The sequence below is a fragment of the Manis pentadactyla genome, chromosome 4 (genome assembly GCF_030020395.1).
Source record: "Manis pentadactyla isolate mManPen7 chromosome 4, mManPen7.hap1, whole genome shotgun sequence".
In the NCBI taxonomy this organism is placed as follows: domain Eukaryota; kingdom Metazoa; phylum Chordata; class Mammalia; order Pholidota; family Manidae; genus Manis; species Manis pentadactyla.
Window position 1 is genome coordinate 179161186 of NC_080022.1, and position 14877 is coordinate 179176062.

The 14877-nt window shown below is 41.6% G+C and overlaps 1 long non-coding RNA gene and 1 pseudogene across 1 annotated transcript; one reads left to right on the plus strand and one right to left on the minus strand.

Moving 5' to 3' along the window:
• The first annotated feature begins 10216 nt into the window (after positions 1–10216).
• On the plus strand, positions 10217–11474 carry LOC130683709 (uncharacterized). Its single transcript, XR_008997583.1, has 3 exons — positions 10217–10454; positions 10654–10792; positions 11111–11474. It is a non-coding gene; the product is annotated as an uncharacterized LOC130683709 (long non-coding RNA).
• Positions 11475–12718: 1244 nt separating this feature from the next.
• On the minus strand, positions 12719–13194 carry LOC118919706 (60S ribosomal protein L21-like; annotated as a pseudogene).
• Positions 13195–14877: the final 1683 nt, after the last annotated feature.

The following is a 14877-nucleotide window of genomic DNA, read 5'->3' on the forward strand; positions in this document are numbered from 1 at the left end:
TCATAGCTATGAGCTGTGCTGTCATTTCTTAGAACTCAGACAGTTGTTTTAAGCAAAGCTTAGTGGAATGACATAGACGGGTTCTCAGCAACTTGAGAACCTGTTGGTTCAGTCTTTGCTTTCGGCTTTTAAGTCAGTTGCTTTCATCGTTCCCTAGCAACGGTGTGCGTCGAGGTCCCTGTGTGGAGGCCTGTCTCTCCTGGTTCTGGGAAATCATCAGCAATAAAAACCTCACATACCTGCTTGTTTTGTGAGCAAAGCTGCCTACGGTTTGTTCCTTAGGGCCGGTTCCTTGAGATCTTGTTAGCTGTTTCTCTACATTAAGTATTTCTTGGCTAATAAAGTTGGCAAAATTTGATGTTATGCAAACTTCATCTGTTAAAAATTTTCCTTAACCCAAACTTCTCATGTACTCCATTAACTCATGTGCATTATGAATCTCCTGGAAGGCAGATATAATGCAGAGTATTGTTCCAGCTTTTCTGAGTACAGACACACGTATTTCCCAGCATCTTGTGTCCCAAGGAACATACTTTGGAAAATGCTGAATTACTTCAACCTGTACCTTAAAATCAGGTTCTCCTGGTAGTTCTCCATTCCTGAAAAAAATGATCAACTGAGGTTTTCATATAAAATTTAGCTAAGAAGTAAACAGACATAGTCCAAGAGTCTACCTTATGACAGATCAGATACATATTTAGGCCTATGTATGTTTTCATATGCTCTTTTTAAAAACATCTATAGTGGTGTGTTTCACAGAGAATAACTAGTTCATACTACTGGTTTCTGAAATACTTGTTTTCCTCAAAAAATTGTAGTCATGTTTGGAAATGTGTGTTTGCTGTCGGCTTGTCCACCAGCTTGTGAGGTTTCGGCTATCAGAGACAGGGTGCCTTTCAAGCCCCACCTACTTCAGATTCAGAAGGCGCTGGTGACCTCCGTTCTGGTGAACACTGCTGGTCCCAGGGAAGAACGGAGAGTGTCACAGCGTCCTTCCCTCCTTTGCTATTTCATCAAGAGGGGTGCTGACAGAGGCTTTCGGTCCCTGCAGGGTCCCAGACTGGATTGAAGGTGCAGAGATTGACGCCCTTCACATGGAATCCCAGGACTCAGAATCTCGGCTCGCCTCCGGAGGATTTGGGCTTCCATGAAATAGAAGGACCTGATGGACACAGCGCTGTCTCCCTCTTGAGCAAGCCTGCCTTCTTTCTCCTCTACTTTCCACCCTGGGAAGGTTGGAATAGATAATTTAATCTAGATTTTTTTTTTTTTGATGAGCTCTAGGCAGAAACTGCTATTTCCATGGGACCCAGGGACACTTGACCCTGGGTTCATTTTCCCTTGATTCTTCTTTCCACACAGGTATTGGCTTAGGTTAAGATGTGGATTCAAGGTGGTTGCTCAGTCTTCTGTCTTCTGGGCTCAGGGCAGAGACACAGATGGACGCTTGGTGGCTCATGGGTAGTAAGGGTTCCACACAAGGGTCTGGAGCCAAAGCTTGTGGGGATGAATGAAAGGGTTTCTCTAGAATGGCTCCTTTGCCTGTGTCCAGGTCAACCTTCATTCATAATCACAGACTGGGGATTTCAGATCCTGGATCCTTGTTCTTTCTTTCTCTTTCTCTCCATCTGTCCTTATCAGAGTCACAGCAGTAGCTCTGAGTGTGTTCAGACACCTAAAAACCAAATGGCTTAAGCATCTGATAACGTTGGCAGCTCAGAGCATTCCGGAGAGGTCCCAACTCGATTCCCCTTTCCAGAGGCTGAACCCACGTCAGAGCTTGGTGATTAGTTGCTCCTCAGTGGGAACATGGGCCTCCAAGCAAACAAGCGCTGAACTTCTGAAATTGTCCCAAGGTTTGATCTGAATGCAGTTCAAGCCGTCATCTTCCAAGAAGCCCAGATTAAATTCTGGGGAGGAAGACATTTCCTGTCCAGCTTCCCTGAGGGCCCACAGACTTGGTGCCATGCTAAGCGTGAGCCAGGAACCGGCTGTGTTGGTTTCCATATCTGACCAGGAGATGGCACAGTCTGAAAACCTATGTCTGCATCTAGGTAGAAACAAGGCATTTCTGTTTCCCACAGAGGTCAAAGATCCAAAGCAGAGCTGGAAGGAGACCAAATGTTGTAAAAGACCACAATTCATATCCCGAAGCTTCTTGCAGTCCTTGGGTGTATTTCTTTGGGAGGGCTTGGGGGAAAAACAGCCTAAAGAAATCTCACATGTACATTCTGGGAATTTTAGAGCAATTTCCCATGTCTTTTTAGAACAAGGTACAAAACAAAGCACTTTTATGTTGTAAATAACAATTTGGGGTAGGGATTGGGAGAGGGACTTTCTATTCCTTTTCTAGAAAGAAACAGCCCCCTGATTCCAGTTCCATGACCTTTCTTGCTGCCCTGAAGGAATAGAAAGTTCCCGACTTCTACAATTGGGCCGTTTGACAATTCTCATTCTCATGGAATTTAAAAATTGGAAAGGGTTTTTGAGAACATTCGGTCTGAGCTTCCCCAGCTCAGGGATCGATCTCACTAGCAGATAATGGAAACGCCGACGGTTTGCTAACCTCACGAGGGTCCGCAGTACCTTCAGGAAGCTTTCGGCTCATCGGCAGAGCCCCGGAGGACGCTCTCATTTCAGCTGGCTACTCCCGTGACTGTTACTCCTCATATTGTTTCATGAGTCCTTTAGTCATTCACTACCCATTCATTCAATGAATATTTATTTATTTAATTAACTTGACGCGTGGCTTCACATACCAGGCACAGCAGAACAGGTCATGTGTCCCTTCTCACTGAACCCTACGACCAGGAAGCTGACCCTCGGAAAGATTAAGTAACTTGTCCAAGGAAACACAGCTAATCGGTGGTGGTGGTGCTGTCAGGGGGCTTGCTTTGAACCCCGTCTGCTTAACCCAGGGCTCAGATGCTGAACTGCAAGGCTCTCGGGCCCCCGAGGTGCATATGGCTGCCCCCTCACCCAGCCTGCCGTGTCAGTCTGCCCAGCTGAGCGTTTTCATTTGAACCCTGATAGACACGCCTGCCCTGCAGGGCATCTGGACCTTGTGTTCTGCAGCAACTCAGTCTAACATCTGCTGCTTCTTCCACAGTCCTGGTGGGAAAAAAAAAAAAGAATTGGTTAAATAACCATTCAAATATTTGACTGCTATGAGCATGTCCTGGCAATCATTCTATTTTTCTTAGATTGAACAGACCCAGTTTCTTTTTTTTAACTGTTCCCTAAAAGACATGGCTTGCAACCTCCCACTATCCTCTCGGCTCTGTCTGTAAGCCCTTCATTTGTCAATGTTTCTGTTTAAAAATAGTGCCCCAAATGGTGTGACCGGGTTACACGATAGTGGCTGTGATTGCTTCCCTTAATCTGCACGGTGTCCTGTCCACAGTGAGAGGATATGAATTCTGGTTTTATTTAAAAAACCAAGCTAGCTGGTATTTGACCTGGCATAAGCCACTTAATCCCTTTGGGATTCTGTTTCCTGATTCGTAGGTCACTTTGTAGTCACTGTAACCTCCTGAGACTTGATATTCCTCATTGGTGGGACATCTGCCTCCCCTTAGACTGTGCTCTGTGAAGGGAGCAGCCAAGGTTGCTCTGTTTGCCCCTAGAAACTTGCTCAGCTCCCAGCACCGTGCAACTGTTTAGTTGGTGAAATATCGAACCTACCACATGGGAATAATTGTACCTTCTCTTCTTCCTTCACAGAACTGTGCAAAACAAATAGGAGAAAATACATGTAAAAGTACTGTGCCATGCTAGGAATATTGCTCTTATCATTACCAACAGACTCCAGCGCACATGGTTTTTAAAAAACATCATACTGTTGATTTGCATGGACTACAAATCTCCCTGGCCATTATTCATTAATTTATTCAGTTGTTCTTTTATTATTGATTAAGTATCTACTATGTGCTCAGATAATGTACTTTAGTTTCAAGTACCATTTAAAATAAGCTCTGCAAATTCTTCTCATCTCCTCTAGTTGCACTATTTTCCTTATCCCTAATTTGGGTACCTGTTCAATCATTACAACTACTCACATCACCTACATGTATACAGTTGAAGCGTATTACTTTTCCTACAGCATGCAATGAATTATTTGGATTTTTACTTGCATTGGTTGGACATATAAATTTCCTTGTGTTTGTTTGCTGGAAAAATCATATGAATAGATAGGCTGTAAGGCCTGTTCCAAATATAGGAAGGTGCTGACATGTTTTAATGTGTTTCTGCTGATGGAAGAAGAAAAAGAAAGCATGGCTTAAGTTGGTTTACTTACCCCCAAAAATGTTTGTCATGATTGAAGGTATCAGTCCCTAAGAGTAGTTTGTCCATTTTAGGCTGAAAGGAACCTAAAAAGTAAGGACTGTAACAGAAATTGATACCAGGGATGGTGGTGTATTTTTTCTCTTCCATTAGAAGCCTTTTTAGGTGAAATTCCTTTTTACGTTCTAATGTTTCCTACAAATGTGTTCCCTGGCACTTTATCTAATTAGATTCCCTATTATGTGCCCTTCTGGAAGATTTATAATGTGCAGTAGAGAAACCACCACTATGGTGTTTAACCCAATGTTGTCCAATCTGGACTTTGGACTCCTTTGTCCATAGAACACCTGTTTATCATCCTGGGAAATGCAGATGTGGGATGATCTTGGGTCCATCTGGCTCTAGAGGCAAAGGCGTGCCACTCAAATTCCAGTGATTGCCTTTCTAGATATTCTTCTTCATTTTTAGACATACATTTTCAAAATTCCAGCAAATAGGAAAGAGCCTTAAAAAAGTCTTTCCTTCCTATAATTTGAGTGAGATGCAGGTGTTAGGTGAGGCCTCAGAATCCTCTCTTACAACAGTAGCTCATACAGGTCAGTGTGAGCCCTGACCGTACCCCAGGGGTTTTAGTGCCCCAGAGAGCCAACCGCATGTCTCGGTGGTGTCTCCCAGCCTTGGGATCCCTGTCCTTTACGTTTGGCCAACATCGTCAAGGAAGCTGCCTGTTCGGGGAAAGCCGGCTGAGTGAGGGAGATCTTCCTCCTGCAGAAGGGGTGGAGGGGTGCTAGGTGCTCTGACCAGCCAAGCCCTAAGCCCTGAGGATCTCACTCCACCCAACACTCATGACATTTTAACTAGGCACCGGGCCCAGTCATGCCTAAGGAGAAGTGGGGTTGCCATTCTGGGCTGCACTGTCTTTGCTGGGGAGAACGCCGTTGTTCTGCTTGCTCCCCCTTTGAGGGGTCCCACCAGGCAGGGTCCGGTGGTCCTTTTATCTGTCCTACAAGAGGAAGAGATGGCTGGAACACTGTGCTTTGGAAAACTGTTGATCTTTGGGGAATCTCCACGCTTCCCTGGTCTTAATCCTTGCCCGTTGCGTCACAGTCCCAGGGCCACAGACTCACCCCCTGAGCCTTCCAGGATAAGAGCCCGATTTTGCTGGTCAGCTGAGAGGAGAGGTTTTCTTCTTGAGCATTCATGCATTGCAGGACTCCTGACCATGTTCAGGGGCTCTGAGCCAGCATCCCTGCTAGGCTGAGTATAACCTTGCTCTTAATATGCTGCTTAACAGAGACGTATTGACTGTTGCTCACCAATACTTAGCCCTGTAATAGTGGGTAGCGGTCCCTGAGTCCCCTAATCAATGCCCATTATTTGTTTGTGATCTTGCCTTATCTTTTACTCTGGAGGAGCAGGAACATGCACGGAGCAGGCTCAGGGTTTCAGGAGATGGTAAACCTGGAGGTACATGACTCTGGGGTCAGACTGCTTTGCTTCCGGTCCAGTTTCTGCCGTTCAGTACTTAGTGACCTCTGGTTATTGACCTAGGGTTTCCAAGCTTTAATTTCCTCAATTTGAATAAAGAACAACAAACCTATACAATAGGATAATATATACAAGATGGCACTTATAAAGCTTAAGTATTACACCTGAAGGGTTTAACCCAGTGCCTAGTACAAAATAAGCTCTCACTAAATAATAATGAAAGAAAGGAGGCATCAAAGAAAGAACATTTGACATCTCCAGCTCCAGTGCCTGGGATCTGAGCTCACGGCTCCCTGCAAACGGGTTTGTCGTCCACAACACCAAGCACCATCTTCTTTTAGACCAGGGTTTCTCAACAGTGGCGCTAGTGATAATCCGAGCTGGATAATCCTTTGGTGTGGGGCTGCTCTGTGTAGCCGTGTTGCTGACCTCTACATCCTACATGCTCGCAGCACCTTCCTTCCCCAAATGGTGACAATCAAAAATATTTCCAGACACTGCCAAGTGTTCCCCAGGGGACAAAATCCCTCCCAGTTTACTAGATCAGAAACAGACTGCTGAGACACGGACAGCTTGAACACGTTACGGTATATCCAGCTGGCCATTTGCTTCTAGAGCAACACTGTGGTTTTTCATCCATTCTCTGTCCCTTAACTGCCACCATACTGAAAAACACACAATCACAAATCAACACAGACACCTGTGTTCCTAAGGAAACTAAGTGTTTATTTAATAACAACAACAGAAGTAACTATTGAATGAGAAGTTTAAACATAAGTGATATTGTGCATTGATCCTAGAATTATCAAATAGATGCAGGCATTTGTGGAATACTACATATTTTTTTAGAATTTCTGCCGTTTTGTAATTTATATTGAAATCCTTAATGTGATTTATTTTGGTATAGGTATGAGGTGTCGATCAGCCTCATTTTTTTTGTCCAGATGGCTAAACTTTTCCCCAACACCATTTATTGGATAGTCTGTTTTTTTCTTCACTAGTTTGAAATGGTGCCATATCCTATTAAAAAATCCCTTGTTTTCCAGTTGTGTTTCTGGACTTTCTGGTCCTTTCTGCTGATGTTACTTATGGGCCACTTCAAACAGTGACCCTTGATTTAGAGATTTATTGAGCATTTGTTGTTCTGTGTTTATTTTGTTTTTTGCAAATAAAAAAATTAAGATACAATTCACCTAATATAAAACTCACCACTTTTAAGTACACAGTTCTGTAATTTTTAGTAAATTTGTCATGTTGTGCAACCATCATCGCTAATTCCAGAACATTTCCATCACCCCAAAAGGAAGCCCTGAACTTGTTAGCAGCCATTTCTGACTTCCCCTCCCCTCTCCCTCCACTGGTCCCTGTCAACCACTCATCTACTTTCTGCCTCCATGGATTGTTCTGAACACTACATATAATTGGAATCATACAATGTATAACTTTTGCATTTGAATTTTTCCCTTAGCATAATGTTTTCAAGAATAATTCATATGATAATAGTGTATCCATAGTTCATTTCTTTTCATGGCTGTATAATACTCCATTGTATAGTCATACCATATTTATTTATTCATTCATCAGTTGATGGACATGTGGGTTGTTTGCACTTTTTGGCTATTATGAACAATGAATGCTGTTATGAACGTTTGTATGCAAGTTTTTGTTTGAACATACATTTTCAATTCTCCACTTTTAGGAGCAGAATTGCTGGGTCATATGCTAATTCTATGCTTAGCATTTTGAGGAAATGTCAAACTGTTTTACATAGTGCTGAACCATTTTACATTCTGAATAAGAATGTATGAAGGTTCTAATATCTCCACATTGTCACCAACACTTGTTGTTTTCCGTTTTTTTTTAATCATAGACATCCTAGTGGGTATAAAGTGATATCTCCTTGTGGTTTTGATTTGTATCTCCCTAATGCCTAACAATGTTGTGCATCTTTTTATGTGCTTATTGGCCATTTGTAGATCTTGTTTAGAGAAACGTTTATTCAAATCTTTGCCTACTTAAAATTGGGTTATTTATCTTTTTATATTGAGTTATAAAATTTCTTAAATATATATATTTTAACTCTTTCATGTTTGATTTGCAAACATTTTCTCCCATTCTGTGGGTTATCTTTTTACTTTCTTGATAGTGTCCTTTGGCACACAAAAAATTTTACTTTTGGAGTCCACCTTACTAATTTTTCCTTGTGCTTTTTGTGTCATATCTAAAAAACCATTGCCTAATCCAAGGTCACTAAGATTTATAACTATGTTACTTTGACTTTTATAGCTTTAGCTCTTCCATTTAGGTTTGATCCATTTTGACCCGTATGGTGTGTGGAAGGGGTCCGATTTCATTCTTTTGCATGTGAATGTCCTAGAATGTACTTGCACACCATGTGCTTTTGTGTTGGGAAAAGGCCTAGTGTAGTCTTGAAAAATAGGCAGTTTCCAAATAGGGAACTGACTACTTAATTTCCGTTGCAGGTATGTGTGGCTGGAGCTATGACTTGAATGCCAGTTGCTAGTGGACAGCATCTCATTCTAACAATCCTCAAGGGACTCTTAAATTATCATGATGGCTTTTCTATATAGAATTTCGAGGCTTCAGATCATTTTCCAGTGAAGGGGGCGGTTGTCCAGGATGGAGACATCTTTTAGGCAGATGGACATTTTGGCTGGAATGGCATTTGGTTCATGGAATTTGGCTTGCCAGGGATTTTGCAACACTGAGTCTTGAGACTAAAGATGGATAGTCCAGTGACAGGGTCAGTTCATGGCCCAGTTTCAGGAAGGAAAGCTGTCTTTCCTCTAGTGAGTGCCTATGTTTTTCCCTGGATGCTATAGGCTCTTAAAAATAAGAGAACATTCTGGACCTAGAAAAATTCTAAAAATTCCACCCTTTCTACAAAGGGTATTCAGTGACTAAAATGAGTGATATTGAGAGTCTTTGTTCCTATTCAGCAATGGATAATCAGGTTCTTTGTTTTTTTTCACGCTTAATGAAAATTAGGGCTTTGTAGGGTTTTTGTGGATGGTCCTCATTTTTTGAACCATCTCTCCACTCTTAGATTTAATTAATATTGTGTCCAAAGATTTAATAGGAAAAATATTTGTGACCAACTCCCTCCATCAATCTCAAGAAACAGTTACCACTGGAGAATTAAAATGTGAGTCCTCCTTGACCCTGGGGTTCCGGCCAAAAGATCCCACACAGACAGATCCTTTGGCTAGGTTAATGGGTTATTTGTTGCTTGGAGTTGCTGTGTTTTGTATGAAAAGAGCATGAATTGTCCTGACCTGTGTTGAGACTCTGGAATGGAATGCTGTGTTGCCCCTCAGGGTGATAGGAGTTGGGTTTTCATGTAATGAAGATTGTCCATGTGTGATCAAATGCCAGTCCTAAGGATGTAATCTTCCTAAAAAAGGGTCCACTTGTTCCCTGGGCATGAATAAAGCCCATGCTGTGTTTGTGTGGCATCCTGGGTCAGTGTCCAGCAGTGCTTAGGGACTCAAGCATACCACCTTAGGACAGTATCCAAGACACCAATGGCCAGCAATGTGTGACCATTCTGGGAGCCCAGTGGCTTTAAACACTGTGTGGAAAAGGTACAGCAGAATGAGGAGCTAGGAATTTTGTTCACATAAAGCAAAGGAAGTCCCTATCACTCTGAGAGCTTGTCCCTTTGGAGTGGAAACTTTTTTCCACTCTACTTATCCTGCTCAGGTATTTGCTCATTGCAAGTAGTTTAAAGACAATAGACATCTGGGTGGAATGTATTCCAGTTACAGTTGTGAATTCCTGGTAGACAGCATGTAATTACGGCTTCAGTAAACCCCTGCTGTGGAACATGCATTCATTATCTTTACTCAAGGTACCTTAAGATACCAGGTCCTGGCCTGCAAACACGAATGCAGGAGTTCACCCCGCCATCTGATGCTCAAAGCCACAGGAATAATAGTTCTGTTACTCTCCAACTGAGTGTGAACATAATTTGGGCCAAAATGTACACTCACTTCACCCCGCTCCCCTCATAAGTCAGGTGACTTAAGAAACAAACATGCTCTGAGAATGGAGCACAGTATTTTAGAAATAGGATACTCATAGATTATCTCGCTGAGGTTGTCAGCTCTGGACAAGTTCACTATGGATTTGGTGTGACTGAATAACGACAATGGAATGTTGCAGGTAAAAAGAGGCTTTGGGGTAAAATTCCTCCTTCCCTCCCTCCCTTCCTTCCATCCTCCCTTCCTTCTTTCCTCTGCACTGTTATTTTGTTTAAATTAAGGACTGTTTTCCTGGAAGTACAAAGTGGTTGCCCCCTGCCCCACCCCTAGAGAGTACAAATACGGCAAAGGGAGCACTTGTAACCATGAAAAAACAAAAACCATGGTTCCCTTTATGTAATAGGGCTTTGTCCATTTTTTAAAGCCAGCTGTTCCCACAGCTGCACGTAGCACCAGATGCTCTTGCTGTTGAAGTTTGGGCACAGAGAGCCCTCTGGGGCCCCAAGCTCCTGTTGTTTCCCAAACGCCCACCTATTCTCTCCCTTTCCATATTGTTCACAAAAACAATCCACTATTCTTACTATCATGCAACTTGGAAATCTGTGTGATCCCTTAAGGGTAGAAAAAAATAAACATGAGCAAGCCAGAAAAAGATGACGGAAACAAGGTCAAGAGCTGGTAAGTCCTGAAGCAGGAAAGGAAGCACCCTGGGAAGGTGGAAAGCAAAGTGGAAGGAGTGTGTAGGCTTTGTGAAGATAATTGGCTGAAAAATAAAAAAAGCAAAACAAAAAAGCACCCCCTCCAAACCTTAACTATTATGTATTTTGTTTTCATCATGCAAAGCATTCGATTTGATGGGCTTTCTTTTTCCATCCAGACAACTTACTTTCATCTTACAGAGGTCAACAGAAAGGGCAAAGAAGACAAGCAGGAATCCCGTCTCAGTTCACGTGCCTGTACTGTTCGGTCAAACCCCACGAGATTACCAACACTCACCTTGTTGATCTCCAGAACTGGTAATTTTATACGGTTTAACCTAATATGTGTGCGGATGAGACAAGATTGGGTGTAGAGGGTGTGGAGTAGTCACGTTTGTCACACACTGATCTTAACCAGTTCGTATATTATCGTTATCAGTTGTTTTCTGGGACATGTCATCCTGAAGGTGGTGTCTTGCCTGTGGGCCAGATCTGGCCTGTTTCTGTATGGCCCACAGCTGAAAGTGATTTTTATATTTTTAAAGGGCTGGAAGAAAAAAAAAAAGAGAATAATACACAAGGGAGACCATACGTGGCCTGCAAAGTGTAAAATATTTATGATCTGCTCCTTTACAGAAAGTTTGTGAACAACGGAGTCCCCAGGAGCACCCGGTATCCACACTGTTTTATCTTGTCTTATTTGATTTTTTGCCCTTATTGTGATCATTACAGTGAAGGATCTATTGAGAATAAACAATGTGTGAAGCACCATTCTAAACATTTATGCTAATCTATTTAATCCTAACAAAACACTGTCCACAGGTACTATTATTATTCCCATTGTACACAACTGGAAAGAGCTGGGATGGGACTTTGAACCCCAGGGCCAGACTCTGCCCACGTCAAACACAATATGAGCTGCTTCTGGTGCGAGTTCAGACTTCTGTCACTTACCGTTCTGACAAATCGCATCCTAGCGTTTTGTAAAGTGGAAGCTAAGGAAGGGACAGAAATTAATTGTCTAAGCAAATTAAATATTTTTATTAATTCACATTTCAGTTGCTATGCCGAAGTATTTTACTTAACATTTCATTCAGCAGTTGAAGAAGTATTTATTGGGTAATTATTTTGTCTTAGGTATTTGGGAGCTTCCTGTTGTTCTAATCCTTACTGCATAAAATGAAAAGCAGTCATCTTAGGTAAACTCTGACACTCACAGTAGGGTTGGGTTTCTTATCATTAGGTATTCTGGCAATTAGTGGTCCATTTAATACATTTAGGTAGCATTAATCTATCTTTAGTCTTATGTGCTGCATGGTTTCCAAAAAGGGTGGCAGAATAAGGCCAGGTCCCATCCAAAGAGTTACTGGATGAAATCAGGATGACTTGAACACTGATAATCAGGAGGCCTCTTCTATACCTTTTGCAGGACCTGTGTTCACCTTGGGACTTGGCCAGTGTGAGACTTTTGGGAGGAAGGAACAGCTGAGCTATGTTTCAAACATGATCAAAATGTTGTCTTTCCTTTCAATATTTTTATAATTTATTTATTTTTTAATGTATAGCTTTGTAATGAATCTGGGAATTTTTATTTCTGAAAAATTAGAGGTAGAGGTCTATATTTACTTTCTCAATTAGTTTGGAAATGGAACTCTTCCAGACAGTTTTTCCAGCACCCTTTATTAACCATTCTGACTTTACCCTACAAGCAAAATCATCATATTTGTGTAGAAATATGTATGTAAGAGAATGGTCACAACAGCTGCATTTGTAATAATAAAATACAGAACTTAATCTAAAGGTCTAGCACCACCTAGATGTATCTAATTGTATTTATGCTGCTTTGGCTTAACTGAGGGTCTTGAATCTGTAGCTTGATACTTTAATCAGTTTGGAAGAATTCTCTCCTGGTATTTCATTAAATACTGTTTTTGCCCCAGTTAGTTTCTCCTTGTCTTCTAGGAACTCCAATTATACATCTGTTAAGCTTTTTGATGACATCACATTTCTTGTGTATTTCTTGTGCTCTGTTCCATCTTTGCTTTCTTTCTTTTTGTGCTTAGTTTTTTGGATTTTTTTTGATGACTTGTCTGTGAATTCAAATTCTATTTTCTGCTGTTTCTAATCTGTTGTTAAACCCTTGCAATGAATTATTAATTTCAGATATTATATTTTTTATTTATAAAAGTCATTAAATATATATATTTTTAGAGCCCCACAGTCTTTTATTTTTTTTTATACCTATCAGGCCATGAATTCATAGTGACTGGGTTCCGGAAGCTCAGGTTCCTTTCCATTGGTTCTCACAAACTGTGCTTCTCTGGGGGGAGCATGCTGGTGCTTCAGCTGAACCCAAGTACCTTTCTGTTTGGCTTCCTTCTTTTCTGATCATTTTCCTTCACTTTTCAGGGAGCTATCTCAGCTCCTGTTGTGCTTAATATGCTCAATATATACATTCATTCTCTTTGCAAGAATCTTGCTCTTTGTTTGTCTACAATGCCAACAGCATGCTGGGTAGCACTGTGGACTCTTCCAGTTTTGCCATGGAAACATTTGTGGTGCATTCCTTTTTGAACAGTGCCCGTTCCCTTGATTTCAGCAATATCACCTTTCTTGTAGATTTGCATGTAAATGGCCAAAGGAACAGCTCCGTGTTTTCTAAAAGGTCTAGAAAACATACAGTGGGTTCCTCTCCTCTTTCTCTTTGTGTTGGTCATTTTGGTGAATTACTGGAAGATGGTGGTTCTGGCTGAAAGGAGTAAAATAGTCATTTACTCTTTTAAAAGTAAATTCCAATTCTCTGTATAATTCTCTATATCACATAGCTATTCTTTACTTTCTTTAACAATTCAGGATGGATGTGAAGGTCCTAATGTGCTTATGTGTCTGACTCTCCTGAGGTTCCAATTCTCTGGTCTGCTGATTCTCTGAGTTTATAGCCAGCCAATTCTCTTATCATTGCCTGGATGATAAATTATAGGGGTTCTGGAAGATGTTTTCCTTTTAAAGGAAATTTAACCCAAAGAGGATCACACTTGGAATTTTTTTCTGAAAGCAGATAGAGAACCAGCAATTCTCCCTGATCATGGGCTTTGTAAGGACCTGTTTACTTAAGTTTTTGCCTTTCTGGTTTTCAATAGAAAGTTCAAGGGGTTTACACTCCTCTAAGTTGGCAGACTTTGCAAGTATAGGGAGATGCTGAAATCTGTCAGCAGTTTAGCCCCCTGTCTGCTTGCTTCCACCAGATTTCTTGGAGTTCTCAGCTTACACATATTCAGTTAAGGTGTATACTATTTCAGGGTATTTGTGTGCAGAATTTGGGGCTCACACTTTCTGATTCCTTCCTCTTCAGGACTAATTTCCAGCCACTATTGAAACCATGAACTCTTGAGCTCTGTCTCCTACCTCAATTCAATGGAACTGCTTAGGTTCGATTCCAAGAATTGGAAAGTATTGACCATTTCCCTGAGGAGAAAAGCTGGATAAACAGGCAGCTTGCCTGAGTCTGTGCTTTCAGGGGTCATAGCCCATCTGGTCTCTTTATGCTCTGGTGATTCTTCCTTGCCTTGGAATAATTCCTCCGGTTTTGGAATTGTTATCACCAGGAAGGCCACTCTGATGTAAAGCTGTCTTGTCGTAAGCGGAGCTCACACAGGCTGGTACGGATTTACGTTGTGCATTGCACTCAGAAGAGTAAGACAGGACTTTAAAATCTGACATGATAAATTATTTAGTGACTCAAGTAAATAAGGGAAATTACAGTATTTTGTGCTGGAATAAGCTTCTGATTCCAGGGCTGACACCATTTTCAGTATGTATGAAAGGCTGGAAAGCACATGCCTTGTGGGTTTCTGGTTTCTTTGGCCGGAAAGAGCACCAGGGAGCATTAACTTGTCCCCAGTGTAGAGACTAAGGGCATTTGTAAAACAGTGTTGACACTTCAAAGCTGCCTTCAACTCCGCAGGTGTGACACTTTTGCAGTCCTCACCCGGTTGGAATGAATCCCCAGCCAGGCCCTGCCAAGAAGCCTGGGGCAGATTCTGGGAAGACAGGGACATTTGATGCCATCCAGGTGGCTGGAAGAAGAAAGCAAATATTTCTCTACTTGTTCAGGGCCACTAAATAGTAAGCTTCTAGAAGTATTCTGGAATTGGGAATCCATCAATATTTTAAAAATCAGACCAAGAGATGGCACCCTTTGAAAACTTAACCTTGGCAAATGAAAGGAAAGAAATACAGAGAGGTGTTCTTTATGTTGGTTCCAGAATTGTAATGCGGAGCTGGGAAAAGAACATTTTATTAAGTACCTTAAATGACATCTTAGTGATGGTTTGAGGGATTTTTGTCATTCCAGTGTTTTCAATTTTGAAAAATTGAGGAAGGAACCTTATGTACTTTTCTGG